The 15,352-nt window shown below is 39.5% G+C and overlaps 1 protein-coding gene and 1 pseudogene across 2 annotated transcripts in view; one reads left to right on the top strand and one right to left on the bottom strand.

Moving 5' to 3' along the window:
* TPR8 (Tetratricopeptide repeat (TPR)-like superfamily protein) overlaps positions 1-15,352 on the top strand; it is a 386,981-nt gene that overhangs the window by 67,405 nt on the left and 304,224 nt on the right. The gene's annotated exons all lie outside the window — the stretch shown is intronic.
* LOC149180312 (phospholipid-transporting ATPase 1 pseudogene) lies at positions 3,717-7,612 on the bottom strand (annotated as a pseudogene).

The following is a 15,352-nucleotide window of genomic DNA, read 5'->3' as shown; positions in this document are numbered from 1 at the left end:
TTCAGCGCTCCCGTTACCGAATGACGAAAACCACCCAGCCAAACCGAGTATACCTAGATACTCAATCCAGTATGCTTCTCAACCGATGCATACCGTTCCCCCGTGCCCAGAGACTTCAAAACAAGTAAGGCTCAATAGTTCCGAATTATAAGCAGTATGGATAAATTTCCTCTCCTTCCTTCAACAGCACTCTCCTTCTTCCTTCAACAGCACCCGGCTCAGTTTTTCCACTCACAGTAAATACAACCTTCCCCATCCACAGGCAAAGAACAACAACCCCCTTTGAAATCCTCCTCCCTCCCTTTAAATAGCAGAGGTTCCTCCCCCTCTACGCAACTGTTCACCGCCTTTATGAAAGGATAAGATTTTGTTAGGCGGTGACTGCTTTGTCATGATATTTGCCTTTAATTGAATCAGATCTTCACAACATCGAATGGTGTCATTTTAATCATGACAGTTGGTACTTTAATTTAAATAGTATAAGACCATGATGATTTTAAATATTACATATTATTTTATGTTTTATAAAATATCAAGTTTAATCATAAGGTTTATGGGTTTAGTTTATTAGTACATATTTTGGGTTATATATGTAAACATATGAATAAACTCAACTATATTTCTTACTGAGTGTATATTTCTTCTATTTACGAGAATTAGGTATTTAATTTACACCTTTGATAATTAATTCATTTATCTTATATTTAGACATTTTCCATGAATAGTCGATATATAGGCGATGTATATATATATATTTATATACATACTAGTGCAATGTATATGATGCATGCATATGTAGCTATCATATGTATGCCTCACATGCATGCTAATATTGCTATGTTGTTCGTGATTTGAGATGGGTTGTTACATACACCCCTCCTTCAAAAGAACTTCGTCCCGAAGTTAAGGGTTTATAAAGTATATTGATAATTCCTTTAGGGTATGTAAGGATTATATTATGTGATTGAATTTTCATTTATGATCGTGAGGACACTTTAAAATTTGTGATTTTGAACGCTGATAGATTTCTAATTTTAATGGTCCTGCCTTGCCCAAACCAGGTTCCCAAGCTATTCTAAAAATCATCCTATCCTTCCTAATCTCTTCCGCTCCCATCCTATCCGTCCTCTACTGGAGTATGCCATGGCGTCAGCTATACTGACCTAACCATGCATAAACTCTAAGGATGGCAGCGTCGACTATATCGACCTGATTTCCCAGTAGGCATCCGGCAATCATCATCACACGTCTAGGGGAGCGTGACTCGCACAATCCTCCCATGACCCCAGGTTTTAGAGGATAAACGGTGGGCAACACCTCCACCCCTCCCAGTAGAATTAGGGTTAATACCCTATCATGGAATCTCTTTGAGCCTTAATTGTTCTGAAGTTTCTGTCATCACGTGGTCATTTTGGTAACGGATTTTATCTGCAATCATAAACACTTGTCCATGCATTTATAACATGTGCATTAATATTATCAAAAACACATAGCTTATGTATATTTCATACATGTCATCTAAAGTATAACATACCTTGCCATAATCTATTCATGTCATTAGCTTTCATATTTACAATATAATCATTCTTTCGTGTATTGTTTGTGCATAAAACTCATGACTTTAAATTGCTAACTAACACTTGATATTTGATCTTACGAGCACATATCGTTATGTTCCAAACTTTCATTGATCTGTATGTGTTTGCTCCAGTAACAACTAACTGGGTTATTGTCTTACTTGGTAACAAAATGCATCATATGGACAGTCATTAGCAAAGACAAATCTCAATTCCTTCTTCTTAACAATATTGTTATTTGTTGTGTTCTTTCATATGTAAATTGATTGAAATACCTAGCTCAAAGTATGGTATGCAACACATTTGGGGAACATATTTTGAACTCAACATTTCCTTTAACAATAATACACCGAACATTGCTCTATGTTTAAATGGTAGTACTCTTTCAATACCTTGGCCCTATGGGTTGAATTTATGCTCATGGAACCTTTGCTCAGGTTGTATTCATCACTTATCTTATTGCTAAATTAGGTCTGAATGTTGCGTAGTATCCGATCCTATTGACTGTTTCACTACCAAGGAGTTGATATTCATGCCAAGTGAACTACTGTTTCCAGATCTTTTCCCAGCGCACATTCCAGGGTCCGAACTTAAGTTCTATGCATTATACCAGTTATTTTTTATGCCTCTATATGAATGAGTTAATGGCTGTTTGCAATTCTGAGTTAGTTCCTCATCACATGGTGTTTAATAGCAGTGTATTCCTTGTTGAATAATTGTGAATGGTATATATAACCGCTTGAGCTCAATTGGCTGGTTCTGTTATCATTTCACTGGAAGTATAGTGGAAAACTGTTTACCTACAGCTAACAGATAACAACTGATGTGCAAAAGGGATCACTGTAACCTTCACACAAAACTCAGAAATTTATTAGAAACTAAGAGAATATACAGGAGGGAATTCTACATCTTTTACTGTGGTATTGTGATAATAATATGGCTAAATTATGTATAACAGCTGGGGTAATTTTGAGTAAGGAAGATATTATATGTGACTCTTTAGAGGCCTCATTGAATGTTATTTGTCCACAGTATATATATATTTTCTGAAGTAAAAACTATTAAGAAAACACCTACAGAAGTTTTCATACGAACTTGAAGAAAGGTCTCATAGGGGAACTTTATACAAACTCAATTATCAAGGGGAAATATCTACGTGGTTGTAGTAGAGTAGAATTATCATCACATCTCAGCAAAATATCTTAGAGATTGAAATGTCCCGAACATTAACTACAGGAGCCAATAACAAAAGATTGTATTAACTGTAATCAAATGCACCAGCAGTAGATTGTGTGAGGTTTAAGGTTCATGTGATGGTTCTGTTCATGTATGAGGTAGGCATGTAACAACAGAACTAGCCTTCAAACAATTGTTAAAGATGTTCCTAAATTGCATCAATCCAACAGTGAAGAATATATCATTACAGAGCACCATTGATTATAAAAGGCAAGAGCAGATTCTAACCATTCAACAACTTGTGGTTTCTATGCAAGATAGAAGAAGACAGGTTGAGGAGTGAGTCCCCTAGTAATTATAAAGGAGGATGACTAAACAAAATGAATATCTAGAAGTTTGTAAGAATATAAACATCATTACCACTTGTTTGTTACTGGAGCATAAATAATAGTAAAAACGAATCCATCCAAGCAAAATTTACAATTTACAAAAGACTAATAATAATTAAAAGCATAATATCAAAATATTCAAGAAAGTACTTATCTCTAGAGAATACGTCAACTCCTTTTCGTTCAACTCTTCAAGGAGTTAATCTCGTCCATATTATCATCATCAGGAAGTCCATATCATCAAGGAATTCACAGCATCAAGGAGTCCATATCATCATCGGCAGGAAAGGCCAGTTTGCATCATCAGGTGGAATATCCTTCAACCACTCTAGGTCAATGCTGCCAATGTCTGTGTGAAGCATCTCAAGAAACCGTTTTATTCTGCCTGCAAGAACAGTGTTCATCCCTCGTTCCTTGATGGCATCTGCAGTATCTTCAAGATCAGCATATCTGACTGCATCCCAATTCACAGCATCCTTGGTATTTGAGTCCCTTTCTCTTTTTAATCTACAATCTTCTACATTTGTATTCTTCGATATAGTTTCCCAATCAAATTTGTTCTTGCTTTCTTTGCAATCGCACTTGAATTATCACACTACATTTTCGTTCGATAAAGAAGCTATTAGCTGATATAGTGCTACTTGGGCAGGACAAACGAACCCCATCCTCAATAAAATCTAGTGCCCAGGTAAATCTTTAGTTTCAGTCAGCTTCACAGACAAATGGCCAGGCGTTTTTCTCAGTATTTCTGCTTCTCGAGCTATCTGAATATCAGAAGGCCAGAACCTTTGCTTCAAAACTTTCAAAAGAAAGCGAGGGAGCAGTGCTAAAAAAGTTATAAGGATAATATTTAGCCAATAAGATGATGACTTTGCTATTTGATATATTGTCCAGTAGTTTGGAAGTCCAGGCAGTGAATCCAAGACAAGAAGACAGGCATATGTAACAATAATCGAGCCCCATACAACAACATGAGTGATTAATGCCCAACGTTGAATATCCATTGACAAATGAACATTAACTAACACAACAACTGCAATCGTCCACAAACTCCCCATGCTCCAAATGTCAATTGTACTGTTCTCGTATGATAAGTAAGGTACATAGAAAAGAACAAGACTTTGCCATAGCGTATCGGCCATCGTCAGCCAAAAAAAAGTTCCAAGTTGTAACTTTCCTGCCTGTGTCCAGACCCATAAAGTTTAGGATAGCGAAGCAGAGTTTTGTGACTCAAATCTTTATCAAGAATGCCAACTACAATTGTCGGCACTGACGTATAGATGACAGAATAGAACACACTGCTCCAATCAGTTAAGGCAGATGTTGTAGAAAAGGCTACTCCAACATCTGCCATCTGAATCATAGAAACGTCATTTGCTCCATCACCAATGGCCAGTGTCATGTCATTTGTCCTGCTCTTTATGAGGTCAACAACACCAGTTTTTTTTTGCAAAGGAGCAACTCGACAACAAAGAACTACTCTACATGATATTGCCAAATCAAAGAGCTATTGCTCCAAGTCACTTTCCAATATGTAGACAAGGCTGGTGCCATCAATTATAAGTGCCAAGGGTGGATGCCTCTCTGCTGCACCTACCGTACCATGGTCCTTAGGGATATCATTGATATCTGTAATCTGTCTGATAACATGTGACCTGGACTCAGGAAAGGCCTGTATACCCTCAGCCTGAGAAATATCAATACTTTTCTGCCTTTTTGAAAAGCTTTTTCTTGTCTCTACTCGACTTATTCTGTATGTAGCTTTTGCCTCTTCTAAAAGTTTCTTGCAAGCATCTTTAGAGGTGCCATTGATAATAACCTGCTGCATATTATGAGTAAGAAGCTTACATGAAAGACCAATAGAAATTGCAGTTTCTTGCTTATCTCCAGTCAGAACCCAAACCTTAATCCCCGCTTCTCTCAATGATTCTATTGTTTCTGGGACCCCATCTTGCAATTTATCTTCAATCCCTGTGGCCCCTAGTAGGTTGAGATTGCATTCAATTAGACTTGCAGCTTCCCTAAGCAATGTTGTCCTATCAATTAATGCTGTACTGGCTTCCTGATAAGAATGCTGCCATTCTTCAAGCTCTTCATCACTAAGGTTTTTTTTTTTTTGCTCCCACAACAAGTGTTCGTAAACCCTGTGATGCATATTCATGCAGATGGTTCTCTGTTGCTTCCATATATGTTACTTGATTGTTATTAGGAGTTTTGGACACAATATTAAGCATTGAACTATCTGCCCCTTTTACCAAAACTTTCACAGTATTGTCAGGACATCGAACTACTACTGACATTCTTTTGCGCACACTGTCAAACTCATGCAATCCCAACACATCCAATCTTTGTCTTACACCCAATATATCAATCACAATGTGTCCAGAAGTTTGCTCAATAAGGGCGTATCCATAAGCAGCAGCAGCCGATACCAGAGCCTGTTCATCGGGAGACTCCCCCTGATAATCAATCGATCTTTCACCTTCTATTATGGTAGGGACTATTGTATTGCAAGCTGCCATAGTGAGGAAGTATTCATGTGCAACCTTTCTCTCCTATGTAGAAAAACTTTTACCTAACAACCGAACAAGCTCAGCATCCACTTTTACCTCAATCTTTGGCCTCCAAACCTGTCTATCCAGTACTTCTGTAGTGCCTCTGCGATGCTTTCCTTCTCTTCATGCCTGCCAGTTGATTCTTGGCCCACAGAGTCCATCGTAACTTTCCCATTGCAGTAATTCACCCCATATATACTTGCATTACGAAATTCCATCTTGTTCTCTGTCAGAGTACCCGTCTTATCAGAAAATACATATTTTATTTGACCTAAGTCTTCATCTATATTTAATGAACAACACTGGAACCTTGAATTTGAATTGCTGTCATACATCCTTGTATCCCCAATCATGAAATACGACTGCCCCAAACGGACCAATTCCATGGATATATATAGGGATATTGGAATCATTATCTGAAAAACTATCACAGAACTCAGAAATGAGATAAGGATTTCCATGAGTACACCAAAATAATTGCATTTCTCTCCATTGTCATCACCGCTAGTAAAATACTTCTTCCTAAAATATGGGGAAGTATCAAGTTGGTCCCTGTGGCGCTCTAGCCACTGACCCATTCCTATTGCAACAACTCCACACATAATGAATAGAAAGACAGACAACCACAATGTCTCTCTGTTCATGTATGCTTCCAATCTGCTTCTCTTCGAGGGTGTCCCTGAGCTATTCAGCATTGCTTTTGTTTCTTGGCCAGCATAAACAGCCCCCCCACTGCCCAATCAGTATTTTTCAGCTGACAACCCCGGAGAAGAATATTGGACGGTACAAGAGGAATGCTTCTCCCGCCAACTTCAACTTCCATGTTCGCAACAAAACCATATATGTTTCTGTTTGGTTGTTCACAACGAATGATGCCCGAAGGAGGTTCCGTTTCAGGCTTCTTCGATGCAGTCTCTTGCCTCGCATATCTGGTTTTCAGATTTGACTCCCCATCGATATTAATGGTCTGAACATATGCAATTCCACTCGGGTCACTTGTTCCTGTTATTTTCTTTCCTATCAGAACGATGCCTGCGCCAATCCTCATACCCATCTTTGATGGCCGTCACACATAAAACAAACAGAAGAGGGAAAAGTGATACAGCCCTCCCAAAAACTGCAAGCCAAGGAAGCTGATTCAAAGCAGCAATTACCAGAAAGTAGATATATGCACACGATGAAACTGAACAAATAAATTCTTTGGCAAAAATGTTATGACAGTGTACTTGCTAGTCCGGATCTCATTTCCTGTGAACTCATATTTGTCGTTTGTCAACTCCGGATCATTGATATGAATCACCCTCTCATTTGCATCACCTGTAGTAGAATTTTCTGTCCTCGAAGGTTTTGATCCGTGGTGCCCCTTTGCTAAATCTGCTTGCTGTCGCGTGGCCTCGGTTTTCTGGGGAGAAGGAATGTTTGTTGTGCTGGAAATTTCAAATGTGCCTCGATTCGATAACCCTGGAGGACCGCCGTGGAGCTAGACTTGAAATCTGTTGGGCTGAAAAGGTCGCTCGGTGAATCAGACGGCCCGGCCGAATACATGCTAAAAGAGCCCGAATTCTGAGATGTCGGTGCTGCGCTTCCTTCCGCTAAGCTCATAAAACACCTCGAGAATAATACAAACCACAAAAGGAAGGCACCGTCGGGATTCGACAGCCGTAGCCGTCGTCGCCTTCGCCTTCCGCAGCCGCCGAGGTCGGGACGTTCGCACCCTCACCTCATGATTTCGCCTGCGCAACGCTGCTCCCTAACAGCATCCACGAAACGGCCGCGGCATTTGACCGGCCGGCAGGCCCCTCGGGACGCGACGGAGCGCGTTTCGAACACGTGACGTTGCGGCTCTCAGTCTGGACCGTTGAAGGAGCGTCAGACGTCGTGCGTTTAGGACACCTTCCGGCAATGGCAACGACATCCACAGATCTGAGAATCGGTGGAAAGGCCGAAATTTGGCAGCAGGAGATCAGCACAATGACAAATCATTCAACATTTCACTTCCAACGCCATATGTCGCTCCTCGGCTCTCCGATCTATCTCCCACACATCTCATTCCCTTCCCTTTCCCTGGTTACGCGGACTCCAAAGCCCCTATTTCGCTTTAATTCATAGAATTCTCAGCTTATGATCGTTCCGTACATTCTCGCCGACCTTCTCCAACTCCTTTTTATCTTACCGATGGCGCTGCCCCTAGGCCATACCTACTCTGGTTTTTGTCGCATCGTTGGCTCATTTCCTTCATGTAATAGCCAAAAGCTTTCGACCTCATTATTATCATCTCGCTATGAGACCTAGAGTCAAGCCGGACATCATACCCGCGAAAAGAACCAGCAGCAGAATTATGAGAATATAAATCCAGAACTTTGCGTTGCAGCAAACTTCCTCTGCGGCCATTTTCCGGACCCTAGGTTTATAAAACTTCAAAAATAATACTAATTTTCTTCAAATAAAGCACAGTAACTGTCAAAGAACCACACTACGCTGTAATTCCTTCTGCCTGCGTTTCATAAATTCCTCAAAGCTCTGCATTTTACAGCATGTTTAGCCTTCGAGAGGCTTCGATTACTAAACCATTATGCTTATTTAATAAAATTTCCCTGGTCACAAGGGCAGGGGTTTGAAATTGCATCACGGGAGCAATACCAGTACCAAATAGGTTAGAAATTTCACAAAATCAAGCTTCACAATGGCCAATTTTACCCAGCAGATTTTAACCACAAAATCTACACGACCGTAGGGCCTGTGAGGTCGCAGGGTTTGAACGACGGGCTCTGATACCATATGAAGTGGCCGTACTAAATTAAGAGCCATTACTGAACTGTGAAACTATAAAGATTGTTGAAACTGTCTGAAATGGTATTAATAGATTTGACGAAGTACTTACCTGATCTGCTACGGCTGTTGCGATGAGGATGCTGCAGAACTTCTCCAGCGCTCCCGTTACCGAATGACCAAAACCACCCAGCCAAACCGAGTATACCTAGATAGTCAATCCAGTATGCTTCTCAACCGATGCATACCGTTCCCCCGTGCCCAGAGACTTCAAAACAAGTAAGGCTCAATAGTTCCGAATTATAAGCAGTATGGATAAATTTCCTCTCCTTCCTTCAACAACACTCTCCTTCTTCCTTCAACAGCACCCGGCTCAGTTTTTCCACTCACAGTAAATACAACCTTCCCCATCCACAGGCAAAGAACAATAGCCCCCTTTGAAATCCTCCTCCCTCCCTTTAAATAGCAGAGGTTCCTCCCCCTCTACGCAACTGTTCACCGCCTTTATGAAAGGATAAGATTTTGTTAGGCGGTGACTGCTTTGTCATGATATTTGCCTTTAATTGAATCAGATCTTCACAACATCGAATGGTGTCATTTTAATCATGACAGTTGGTACTTTAATTTAAATAGTATAAGACCATGATGATTTTAAATATTACATATTATTTTATGTTTTATAAAATATCAAGTTTAATCATAAGGTTTATGGGTTTAGTTTATTAGTACACATTTTGGGTTATATATGTAAACATATGAATAAACTCAACTATATTTCTTACTGAGTGTATATTTCTTCTATTTACGAGAATTAGGTATTTAATTTACACCTTTGATAATTAATTCATTTATCTTATATTTAGACATTCTCCATGAATAGTCGATATATAGTCGATGTATATATATATTTATATACATACTAGTGCAATGTATATGATGCATGCATATGTAGCTATCATATGTATGCCTCACATGCATGCTAATATTGCTATGTTGTTCGTGATTTGAGATGGGTTGTTACACTGCTCAACCAATAGCCGAGGCCACTGAGATCTGTTTGAATGGAGAAGAATGGTTCAAGGGTATGGATTTTGATCTGGCTGATTTCAAAGACTTACTCAAACCAAAACACTAGAAAGGATATGGTTCTGCTGTTCCAAGAAGCTATCTACAAGACCACCATAGTAAACTGTTGGAAGTGATTCAAAGGTACTTCACATGTGAAGGGAGGTTCAGTAAAGTGTATCACTATCACATTAGACTCTTAATGCATTTTACTAGCAAGAAACCTTTGAATCTTCCTTATTATTTGTTTAGGAGTCTATGTAAGATGGCTGACAGAGTTCAAACAAAAGGAAATCACATTGAAGCCAGTTTGTTTCATTTTTCATTAACTAAATTGTTGGTGATAAAGGAGCTTGAGAGGAAGGAGCAATCATGGCAAGATTTTTTGGTTTCTTCAGGATGGGTAGCACAATCTTCAAACAGCCAGAAGACCAAGAAAGACACCCCATCAGTTGTGATTAAAGAAGCTTCACCTACAACAACAAGCTCAGTCAAAAAGCCTTTGACTAAAATCAAATCAGTTGATAAGAGAAGTGCTAAGAAGCTTCATTTCTCACATGAAGTAGAAAAAGTGGCAAGGGTACCAAGAACAAGAGTTGTAGCCAAGAGATTGCTTGTAGATCCTCCATCTACACCTATTCAAGTTGTGGAATCAGAAAGTACACAGAAGGAAGTGGAAATTGATGAAAGAGACTAGAGCATTAAAGACTTACAAGATCAGTTGGACAAGGCTCATCTGACAATAACATATTTGCAACAAGAGAATAGGGAACTTAGGCATAAAGTATCACAAGAAACTATTCAGCCCAGTGAAGGAGAATTATGAAAGAAAACATTGGCACATGCTGCTAAAGGCAAAGGCAAACTAGTCATTGATGTTGAAGAGTTAGAGGAGGCAGTTGAGCAGTCAAGGAGACCTAGAGCTATGTCTGATGCCAAGGTGCAAATGCAAGTAAAGGAGATTGTTCAACCAGAACAAAAAATGGTTTTTGATGAGTAGAAAGAATTTGAGAAGCTATTGGAATAGCTGGAAGGAGCTCAACAACCGATAGCTCAACTTGCAGAAAAGGATCACAGGGATAAGTTGTATTTGTTTAGGCAGTTAAAAGCTCTTGAGCCTGTCCTTGACAAAGCTGAATACAAGTTGAAATGGACCTTGCCTCTCCATAGGCAAGTGAAAAGTTTGTATCTACAGAATTTGGTGTTAAAAAGAAGGCTCAGATTGGTAAAACTAAAGCTCACTTAGGCCAAGCAATCTGGAAGAAAGAGGAAGAGAGGCAAGTTGGGCATACTTGCAGAGGCTAGTACAAAGGTGAATCTTCAGCAGGAGGGTACCACTCACCTCTAAAGTTTTGTCTTGGTGAAGTCTCTAAAACGTAGCAAGGGGCTTGCTGCACTTTTGCATAATCTTTGGTACTGGTGGGATAGTGAAGTTTTGAAGTTTTGATTTGTCATAAGGGGAATCATATGAAGGTTACAACATTCACTTTGATGCTTCCGACACTTTATATCAGATAAAAGTCACCATATGTCCTGATTCTTGAAGGCACTTCGAAAGAAGACATCCTAGCTGTGAAAGTGGGGGATAGTCCAAAGGGAGGTCTGCAAGCACTTGGAATCTTATCTAAGATGTTCAGTACCGTCACAGGGATATTTGAAGCATACCTGTTTGCTCCATTTTGACAGAGGAAGGCTGCAACCATACAGAACATGGAGACCACTTCAATTTGCTGCGAAACTGGCTAATGCGCTGCAAGTCTGGACAGTCAGCACCATTTCATTTCAAATTTCGAATTTTTGGCTTCTAGAAGTAGTTTGGATCATGTGGATAGGTGGCATATTGTCTTAGGAGGTGTAGTTAATGTTTATTTGCAAATATTCCAAGTTGGTGATGTTTTAGGCTTGGATTGGTTGTAAGGAAAACCACTCCTATTTTTCAGTATATGCACTAAAACTTTGATGTATCTAGTTAGAAGTTTGTTTTGGTCAATGATTTCGACCACCTAGAGTGGGAGATCGAACCTCATGATGTATATAGAGATGAAAAACATGGTAATGGGTTCTATTGGTTAGATTAGAGAAGAACAAACTTTTTGTGCACTGTATTTCCTGAAAACTTTGCTAGTGAATGAATGAAAGTTAGAAGGTGATTTGCAGGGATTCCTGTGTTAGAATCTTGTGGTTTGTGCTCCTTTGATCTTGTAAGTTGTCTCATGTGTTTACATTTCTTAAATGTATATCTTCTTGCTTGGAAAAACCAAATGTTTAATTCAGAATTCATCTTTCATGGTGCTCTGATTTAGTTTTCCAAGTTATCAATGTTTTCATCTTAAAGCAACAGTTTAGAATTCATCTATGGTATTGATGCTCTATGTGTTGACTTTCACCTTTCTACACTCACCCTCTACAATGATTTAACCTAAATTCCACCACCAAAGCTGCCTACCTTGCCCTTGTGGAGAAACCCTTTCTCTTTTCATCATCTCACTAGACAAAAATGGATTTGATATGGCTCCATGCCCAATGGATCTGTCTCTTTTCTCATCAACAAACCTTTGAAAGCAGGCCTTTATTTAACTTTATACCTTGCCTAATACCAGATCAATTGAGCAACCTAAGTGAGTGAGCCCTCTCCAAGGCTAGAAGGGCTAGAGTTTGGCCTAGAAGTGGTTTGTGGTTACTTCTGGAGTTTCTCTCCTCAGCCTAGCTAAATTTACGGAGTGCGAACAAACCCCAAGGTCGAAGGCTCAAAACCCACCTCCTAGCACATGTATATATTGGCATTCGATTGACCTCATATGGCATCCATCTATCACATCTCATTTGACCAACACATGAGTTCTATTCACACATGCGAGGAGAAGAAGAAGAAGATTCGTTTTGCGTTGACTAGCCATTTGACTTCTCTTCGACTTGCGTTGACCTTGGTTGGTTCTTCTCTGTTTGACTGAGTTATTGACTAATTTTGGAGGCTGAGTTTCTCTCTAATTCATTGATTCTGTTTGACCAAACTTTATCTCTGTTTGTGGGCCATTGATCGAGAGTTGACCACAGTTCAACTTTTGTGATTTCACCGAGCTTTGATTGTGGTATTGCAGGCCGAATTTTGGCCCTTTGGTCAGCTGCCTCAGGCCGAAATTTGTTCCCTTTGTTGTGGATTTTGACTTGGAACAGGGTTGACTATTTCTCTCTCCTTGGATTGATTTGACTTGGCATTTATTGAGGTCAGAGATTGCAATTTTGACTAGAATACTCTGATGTACATTTTGATGAATTGAACTCTCTCACATAAGGAGAGATTTCTGGGTTTTCCCCTTTGTGGGTTTTGCCCTAGTCATTGACCTAAATTTTGGTGTCTCTTGTCTCATTATTATTGCTCTACTTTAGAAGTTAATGGTTGAAGTTTTTCATGTGTAACTGCGTAATGATTGGAATGTTCTAAATTATAATCAATGTTCCACCAAGGTTCCGGGACGAGGGGGCGAGGGAGCGAGGGGGCGCGGGAGCGGCCTATGCAAAAGCTCCCTACCATTTTTTAGGAAACGTGGGGGAGCGTCAGGGTCTTAAAAATTTATAAATATAAAATATAATTTATTAATTGAGTCCACTATGACAATTTGGTTTGAATTGAAAAGCTGCAAAGCATGATCATTGATATGAATATCATTTGACATTATCCAAATTTATAATATCATATAAAACAATAAATTTAAAATTCTAATTCAGCTTGGTCAAATTCTAATTTAGATTTTGGTCAGACAGAGGGAGAGCTTTAGCTTGATAAGGTAGCCACTGAATTCTGTGAAAAGGTAACTGAACAGATCGGGAACACTGCATTGGCAGAAGGGGCAACTACAATGGGTTGTCCAGCTATATTGGATCCAACAGCTAGAAAGTTTGTTATATTATATATAATATAGATAGTACACCATATGCTGAAAGAAGAGTTTTAGTTCCAGGAGAGATGAGAAGATCACATGAAAGAGTTTCTGACAGTTTACTATCAAATGACATTGACTGCAGGATGACCATCTGCGAACCAACTTGGGTGACCAACGATGGCATGGATAATTTTGTCTACCTTATTAGAGCAATGCCATGCAGTTCAAACTTCAAACTAGCAGTGTATTTCAGGGGTGAAAATAATTTTCAGACCTGAGAATTCAAGCTGAGCCACTATGCTCTGTGTAAATTTTGTAACTGTATAAATTCATATATAACGACAGTTCCTGAGATTTCTTGTTGCCCATAGTATTTTGTCACGCTTGCAGTAAACGCATGTTAGTCTATAGTCCACCCAATTATTTCCCACATGACATAGGTGTTGCTTCCATAGTTTGTATGTCAAATGTCATGCAAATTAAAAACATAGATTGAATGTCTCATATTCTTTGCCTGTCACTCCAGTTATCTCCCCACTGTAATCCAGCCATCGCTTGAGAAAAAAAGGAGAAGTTTTAAAAGGGAAAATTCATGTACGTTCTATATGGTCCAGCAAATTTCCATGATACTGACGCTCTAAAATAACGCTTGTTGAAAGCAAAAGACAGCACAAGACGTTATCCCCATACAGAACATTAGTAGCTTTGTACCACTTTAGGTCTATTAAATCATAAACTATAAGCAAGGCCATTTTTCTGGGAGCGTGGGGAAACGTCCCCTCATGGAAGGGAAACGTTTCCCTGTCACGTCTCCCCGAGTTTCCTCCATTTTGGGAGCGTGGGGAAATGTCCCCTACTCGTCCCCAAGTCCCCGGAGCACGGGGGAGTGAGGAAACTAGACCCCTAGGGGGGGGGGGCGAGTCCCCGTGGAACACTAATTATAATTGGAAGTAGTTATCAGTTTGAAAAACTGTACTAGTCTTGATTGCACTAGAAAATCAACATGGTATCAGAGCTGAGGTGAAGAAAGGAGCTTGAGATCACCTTTTTGAGGAAGCCCTAAGTAGGCCCAAGACTGAAAAGGTGCTAGTCCAATTTGCAAAAGAAAAAAAGACTTGTTTGTGGAAGGCTGAAATCCTATACCACAGTTTGTAAGAAGATTGAGGGCTAACATTATTCATTGCGTCAAGGTTGTTGACCATGTTAAGATTGAGGAACATTCTTGTTTGTTATGGAAAGTGTCAAGTGCAAGCTCTCTATATCTGTGGAAGGTCACCAAGTTCGAAGCCTATGATTTTTGTGAGAAGTCCAAAATTATCACCCTGGAAATCTGAACCTCTTTGAGAAGGTAACAAATTCGAGATCCTTCATCTCTATGGGATAGACAAGTCTGAGCCTCTTATCTCTATGAAACAAGGTCCGAAATTAATAAAATCTGAGCCTATTATATCTGTGGAACAATGATCTCTGTGGAAAGAAGCTGCAAGTCCAAATCTATTACATGCACTTGTTAAACTTGTAGAAGCAATCAAAGTATCCGGAAGTTCGAATAGAAGATTGTATTGACATCACTGTGAAAAGGACTAGGAGGTTCGAACTCTGTTATCTCTAAGAAAGAAATCAAGAATCCAAACTCCATCCGTGTTACAGTCAAGAAGACAGAGACTATTCTTAAGGAGGAAGTCCAAAGCCCACTCTAAGGAAGAAGTGTTAATTTTATGGTATGTTCTATGCTGGCAACAATTACTTCAATCTCTTATTATCCCAATAGCAATTCCATTTCAGATTCCAATAGCAATCACAATAGATTTCAGTAAAAATCACTTAGCATTTACTTTAGATCATTATTGACAGTAATTGTAGATAGAACATCATCAACAATATGCACAAGAAGACAAGCCAAGACAATGAACACAGAGGTTTAGGCTAATACCAGGGCG

This window comes from Pinus tabuliformis, chromosome 3_2 (assembly GCF_031772625.1).
Source record: "Pinus tabuliformis cultivar Carrire ecotype Pingquan chromosome 3_2, CPIR1, whole genome shotgun sequence".
Classification (NCBI taxonomy): domain Eukaryota; kingdom Viridiplantae; phylum Streptophyta; class Pinopsida; order Pinales; family Pinaceae; genus Pinus; species Pinus tabuliformis.
The sequence above is the reverse complement of the archived record's forward strand: the minus strand, read 5'-3'. Positions and strand labels throughout refer to the sequence as shown.